The sequence below is a fragment of the Prionailurus bengalensis genome, chromosome C2 (genome assembly GCF_016509475.1).
Source record: "Prionailurus bengalensis isolate Pbe53 chromosome C2, Fcat_Pben_1.1_paternal_pri, whole genome shotgun sequence".
Lineage (NCBI taxonomy): Eukaryota > Metazoa > Chordata > Mammalia > Carnivora > Felidae > Prionailurus > Prionailurus bengalensis.
The window spans coordinates 67,494,263-67,501,740 of record NC_057350.1 but is presented as its reverse complement, the minus strand read 5'-3'; positions in this window follow the sequence as shown (position 1 = coordinate 67,501,740).

Sequence of the window (7,478 nt, the reverse complement as noted above, 5' to 3'; positions counted from 1 at the left end):
AAATCATGGCATCTACAAATAGAGACAATATTACTTCTTCCTTTCCAGTTTAGATACTTTTTGTTTTTTTTTTTCTTGCCTGATTGCTCCCACTAAGACTTCCAGTGTTTTGTTGAATAGCCATGGTGAGAGTAGGCATCTTTGTCTTGTTCCTAATCTCAGAAGAAAGGCTTTCAACTTGTCACCATTGACTATGATGTTAGCTGTGGGCTTGTCATATATGACCTTTGTTATGTTGAGGTACCTTCTTTCCATACCTACTTTGTGAACATATGTTGAATTTTGTTAAATGCTTTCTCTGCCTCACTGAGATAACTATATGATTTTTTTTTCTTTCTTTCTGTTAATGGGGTGATTCACAGTATTTATTTGTGTATATTGAACCATCCTTACATCCCAGGGATAAATCCCTCTTGATCATGGTGAATGATCCTTTTAATGTGCTGTTGAATTAATTTGGCTAGTATTTTATTGAGAATTTTGTGTCAATATTCATCAGGCATATTGACATGTAGTTTTCTTTTCTTATGGTGTCTTTTTCTGGCTTTAGTATCAGGATTATGTTGGTCTTGTAAAATGAGTTTGGGAGTGTTACCTCCCCTTTGATTTTTTGGAAGAGTTTGAGGATTGGCATTCTTTAAATGTTTGGTAAAATTTACCAGTAAAGCCATCTGGTCCTGGGCTTTTTGTTTTTTGGGAAGTTTTTGATTAGTAATTCAATCACCTTTCTGATTCACTCTTGGTAAGGTGTATGTTTCTAATAATGTTTCCATTTCTTCTAGGTTGTCCAGTCTGTTGGAATATAGTTATTCATAGTAGCCCCCTATAATTCTTTGTATTTCTTTGGTATCCATTATAATGTCTCCTCTTTCATTTGTAATTTTGTTGATGTGGGTTCTCTCTTTTCCTAGGTAAAGATTTGTCAACATTTTTAAAAATCTTTTTTGGTTCTCTATTTCATTTATTTCTGCTCTAATCTTTATTATTTTCTTCCTTTTGCTAACTTTGAACTTAGTTTTTCCTTCTTTTTCTAGTTTCTTGAGCCATGGAGTTAGGGTGACTATTTAAAATCTTTCTTGTTTTTTTTTTTTTTTTTTTTTTTGAAAATTTTTTTTTTCAACGTTTATTTATTTTTGGGACAGAGAGAGACAGAGCATGAACGGGGGAGGGGCAGAGAGAGAGGGAGACACAGGATCGGAAACAGGCTCCAGGCTCTGAGCCATCAGCCCAGAGCCCGACGCGGGGCTCGAACTCACGGACCGTGAGATCGTGACCTGGCTGAAGTCGGACGCTTAACCGACTGCGCCACCCAGGCGCCCCTCTTGTTTTTTAATATAGATATTTATTGTTATGAACTTCCCTCTTAGAACTACTTTCACTGAATCCCATAAGTTTTAGCTTCTATTTTTTGTCTCAAATAACACTTTTATTTCCCCCTTTAATTTCTTCTGTGATCCACTTGTTCATAAGAGTGTTTTTGATTTCCATGTATTTGTGATTTTTCCAAGTTTTCTCCTGTTATTGATTTCCAGTTTCATATCATTTTGGTCATAGAAGATATGTGGTATGACTTCAGTCTTCTTGAATTTGCTAACAGTTGTTTTGTGGCCTAACCTATGGTCTATCCTAGAAAGTGTTCCATTTGTGTTTGTGAAGAATGCATATTCTGCTGTTGTTGGATAGAATATTCTGTATATGTCTGTTAGGTTTAGTTAGCTTAGTTTATAGTGTTGCTCAAATCCACTGTTTCAGATTGATTTTCTATCCAGATTATCTATCCATTGTTGAGAGCAGAGTATTAACCCCCAACAATTGTATTGCTGTTTATTTTTTCTTTCAGCTCTGTTAGTTTTTGCATTATATCTATATAAGTGCTCCATTGTTGGGTGCTTATTTACAATTGTTATATCCTCAATGGATTGACCCCTTTATTGTTGTAAAATGACCTTCATCTCTTCTTTCAGTTTTACGTTAAAGCCTATTTGGGGTAAGTAAGAGATAAGTATAGCTACATCTACTTTTTTTTTTTTAATAATTTGCTTGAAATGTCCTTTTTCATCCCTTTATTCTCAGTCTGTATGTGTCTTTAAGGTTAAAGAGTGTTTTGGAAGCAGCATATCATTGGATCTTGTTTTTTATCCATTCAGCCATTCTGTAACTTTTTCTGAAAATGTAATTGATTTACATTAATGTAACTATTAATAGGTAAGGACTAACTATTGCCATTTTGGTAATTGCTTTCTGTTTTATAGATCTATTTTTCCTTGCTTCTTATCTTGCTATATTTTTATTTTTTTATCTTCTGGTATCACTATGCTTTGATTTCTTTATCATGTTCTTTTGTATAATTACTACAGGTCCCCTTGTGGTTACCATGAGGCTTACATAAAATATCTCAAAACTATAACATTCTATTTTAAAGTGATAACAACTTAGCTGCTATAGCATTCCTAAACTTTATACTTTTACTTCTCCTTCCCCTCCTATTTAAGGTTATTAATTTTATACTTTATGTATTTTTTATACTCTGCATCCAATAAGAGATTATTGTACTTTGGGTTATTTTTAGTATGTTTAATTTTTTTTTTAACTTTTAAACTAGAGTTGTAAGTTAATTATGCACTTCTATTACCATATTATGGAACCTAACTTTGACTATGCATTTACCATTACCAGTGATCTTTTTCACCACCTTCTTTTGTTTTTATAATGTTAAATTAATTTCCTTTTACTTCCACTCAAAGAACTCCCTCTAGGATTTCTTGTAAGGCAGGTCTGGGGGTGATGAATTCCCTCAGCTTTTGTTTGTTCAGGAAAATCTTTATCTCTTCTTAATTTTATAAAGGACAGCTTTGCTGGGCATAGAATGCTGTTTGACAGGTTTTTCTTTCAATACTTTGAATATATCATCCCATTGTCTCCCATCCTGGAAAGTTTATGTTGAGAAAAGTGTTCCCTTGTATATAACTTGTCTGTTCTCTTTCTGCTTTCAAAATTTTTGCCTTTGATTTTTGACTAATAATTGTCTCACTGTAGCCCTATTGAGACTCAACCTATTTGGGATTCATTGGATCCCATGGATCTGAATATCCATTTCTCTTCCCAAGTCTGGGAAGTTTTCAGCCATTATTTCTTTAAATATATTTTCTGTTCCTTTCCTTTATTCTGGTTTTCTTATAATGTGGACATATGGGTTGTGTCCCATCATTCTCATAGGCTTTCTTCACTCTTTTCCACTCTTTTTTCTTCTTGTTCCTCTGAGTGGACAACTTTAAGTATCTTATCTTCCAGGTCACTGATTCTTTCTTTTGCATTGTCAAATACATGTTATTGAAGCTCTCTATTGAACTACTCACTCCAATCATTGTATTTTTCAGCTCTTGGATTTCTGGATTTTTTTCTTTTGATAGTTTAGATTTCTTTGTTGAACTTCGTGTTTTGTTCATGCATTGTTTTTTTAGTTTTGTTCAGTCATCTGTGTGTTCTTGGAGCTCATTAAGCTTTTTTAAGAGGATTATTCTGAACTCTTTGATTTCCATTTATTTATGGTTAGTTATTAGAGCTTCATTAGTTTCCTTTAGTGACGTCATATTTGCCTGATTTTTTGTGATCCTTGATTCTGTTGGTCTCTGTGCATTTAGGAAGCTGTTTTATTTTCTACACTTTAGAGGTTCCCTTTTGTAGTGATAATTCTTCCCCAGTCCACATGGTTTGGTATTCTGGACGTGTCCGCTGGTAATGTCCTTGGGCCAATAGGACTTGTTATCAGGGTCTATCTTTGGGAAGGCCATTGCCTATGATTTGAGGTTGAAGGGCAGGGGGATGCTGCTGGCTGAGAACAGTTGATAGGACTACTGGTTTTGTTCCCTGCTCTAAAGAGGCTATAGGATGGATTTGGTAGTTGTCTGGGTTCTCTACTCAGGTTTTCTACATGATTGGGTCTAGGTACTCTACTCAGCAGTAGGTATGGTCATGAATTAGCTTCACCATCTTGGCAGGTCAATAAAATGTCCCCCAAGGCCTGCACTGCTCATTGTTCGGGGACCCAGATCAGGCTAGACTGTACACTGAATTTCTGGCCAGACAGGGCTATTGGTTTTGCTATGCACCTGGAGAAAGCCAAAATCTGTTCTTTCTTTTCAAGTACCACTTTAAGTATGGGTGTAGTGTGGGCTCTGCAGCTTTGTATGTACTCTGTTAGGTCCTCTGGTCAGAGATGGTGGGGTGGTGGTGAAAGCTGGAACAGCAGCAGCTGGGGCAGGAAGTGGTTTCCCTGTCCAGACAGGACCTCATATGTGCCCCAAGGCTGGTAATGTTCTTGTTTAGGAATCAGACAGACCTGCAAGCTAAGCTCCCTGGACAAGTGGGGACACTGTCTTGGTTCTGAAGAGACCAAGGTCAGGTCTCCTGGTCTTGGTTCTTTACTCAAGAACCTGGAGTTCCTGGTCAGGTTCTTTACTGAGCTCCTGGTCAGGTTCCTTACTCAAGTGCTATTGTAATCAGGACTGCGGGTTGGGCTATGGAGTGTCCCAAGTGCTAAGGCCAGGCTTCCCGGTCAGGCAGGGCTGGGAGCTATGCTCAGCAGTGGGCAAGGTTATGAAGTAGCTCCCATGCCCAGGCAGGGCTGGAGAGCCAGCTCCAAACAGTGTCCCAGATGATCTATTCCAGCTATCTCGTTAGGCAAGTCCACAAGCTATACTCAGCAGTGAATGAAGCTATGAATTAGCTCCTCTACTTGAACAGAGCAGCAGAACTGCATCCAAGTAGCCTCCCAGGAGTTGAGGTCAGGTTTTCTGGTAGCACGAGGCTGGGAACCACACTCATCATGAGTGGGGTTATGAATCATCTCCCCTCATTGGGCAGAGAGGGGTAATTGGCTCCAAGGCTGGCAAGGCTCCTTGGTGATCTGTGCCAAGTTTTCTGGCAGAATGTTGCCACTGGCTTTGCTCTATGGATGATCAGATACGCCTGCTGGACTCTGCACTTGAACATGCTGGGCTATGCATCTTTTAACTCTTCTGGTCAGGCTTTCTCATTGGGCAGGGCTGGGAGCTACATTGAACAGTGGGTAGGACTATGACACAGCATCCTTGTCCTGGTAGTGGTGGGGGACAGTGGTACAGTGGTGGGGGAAGGGGGTAGACCAGGCTTCAGGGCTAGAAAGGCTCTTTGATTAAGGTCCTAAATCAGGCAAACCTGCAACCTTCTGAGTTCCCTGGTCAGACTGTACCACTGTCCTGGCTTTGCAGATGAGCATAGATGCTATTTGTGACTTCTGCTTAAGTGCTATAAGTAGGACCTTGGTCTGCCAAGATCTGAGTGCTGGTTGTTATAAGTCCCTCCCTCCCTCTCTGTCACAAATTGATTTCCAGTGATCAAGCCCTGCAGATTCCCCTGAGATCCCCTTGAGACAAGACTGGAGTGAGCCAAGAAGCAACTCATGCTGCCAGGGGAGCTGGATTTCCACCATGGGCTCTTTTCCCATTGGAGAAACCATAGGCTTAGGGGAGACTTCTTGGTGTCATGCTGTGCTGATCTGGAGGAGAGGCAGTGTGGTCCATGTAGCCACTCCTTTTACCTTTGTAATGTGGTCGGCCTCAGTCTTTGGTGCAGGGGGTGCTTCAGTCTCAGCCCTGTGTTCGAGGATTTTCTCATTGGTGTCTTGTCCATGGATACTTGTTAGTTGTTCTTGTGAGAGGGAGTACACTTAGGAATGATCTATGTCACCGACTTATTGATGCCATTCTTCAGTTTGTGTTGTTTTAAGCCAGAAAGTTTGTGGTGATTTGTCATAGCACTGATAGGACATTAATACATGATCATGATGAGTTACCAGTTACATCACTTCTTTCAAAGTCTGTCCGTGATTGGCCACTGCATGGCTGTCACTGATTGTAGGTACAGACAGTAAAGTATGTAGCAGTGTTCACTCCTTGTCTCCCAGTGTGAATTAGTGTGACATTTTACAAAAAAGGGTAATCAAAAGAGGAAATTGGCTAATGAAGATGCAAGTACACCAGAGAAATGAAAAATGACAACACTTGAAGTGAAGTGCAAATTAAACACAGAGTTATAGAATAGCTGACTAGAAATATTGATATTCATGCTATCCAAGATGCTCTAGATGTGCAACTTGAAAAATTTAGTGAAGGCAAAATTATCAGTATAAACGAAGAAAATGGTTGTGACAAAAAGGATACAGATGTTCTAGAAGAAGTGATGACAGCAGAAGACATCATTACTTGTATAAATTTACTGTAATTCCATTGAAAGTCTCAAGAGGATTTCCATTTTAGATAGGTGCTATCCCAAAGCTTAACTAGAGAAAAAAAAATCAAACTTGAAAAAGATCAAAGATATCTATCAGATATTAGGACAGATTATAAGGATAAAATAATTTAACAGCTTATTAGGGATGCAGAAATAGACTAAATTACTAGGGCAGACTAACGAATTTAGAAAACATGAGGCACCTCGGTGGCTCAGTCGGTTAAGTATCCAGCTCTTGATTTCAGCTCAGGTCATGATCTCAGTTCATGAGGTTAAGCCTCACATCAGGCTCTGTGCTGACAGTGCTGAGCCTGGTTGGAATTTTCTCTCTTCCTCTCTGTCTTTTCCCCATATTCTCTCTCCCTCCCTCCCTCCCTCCCTCCCTCCCTCCCTCCCTCCCTCTCAAAAACAAACATGAAAAAAAGAATTTAGAAAGTGGACTGTAATGTAGATGGGAAATTATTAAGATATCATTTCAAATTAGTGGTAAAGGATGTCATTCAAAAGAAGGGGTATAGTGATATATTATCCATTTGTTAAAATATCTCTTATCTCAAAACTCCAGATAGATTAAAAACCTAAATGTAAAAACTAAACTATGAAATTAAAGAAGTTATGAATTATTTTACAAACATAAAGACCTATAAAACACAGTACAAAAGTCATAAATCTAAGAAATTATAAAATTTTATTACATTAAGAGAAAATCCTCAATATGAAAAAGGGATGACAGACATCCAAGACCCAGAACAGTATAATCCAGGGCCAGGGCATGATAGAGAACCCAAAAGGCATCCAGAGCCTGGATGAGGCTGAGTTAGCAATTGAGGACCACAGAGCCCTTCTCCAAACAGGAGAGGAAGCCACACATTCACTATTGTACTTCAGCACAAATCAGTGAAAGGCGCTTAAGTGTCTGGAACAGACCAGCCACTATTCTAGAATGAATGATAGAGGACTCACAAGGAAATACAAGAACCACCACCCTTCTTCCCTTGCCATGAGGTCACATAAGACTTCCTTTAAACCCAAAAGGCAGTCTTGCAAAAAGGAAGAGGAAGAGATTGTCTGAATGGCCTTTGGAAACACTCATGGAAAAATCAGCTATATAAAATAAACAGGCTAAATTAATTTCCAGAGTTGTAATAAAAACAAATAATAGAAAAGGGGTCTATAATAAAGAGTCTGGCTTCATCTTTTGCCATTTG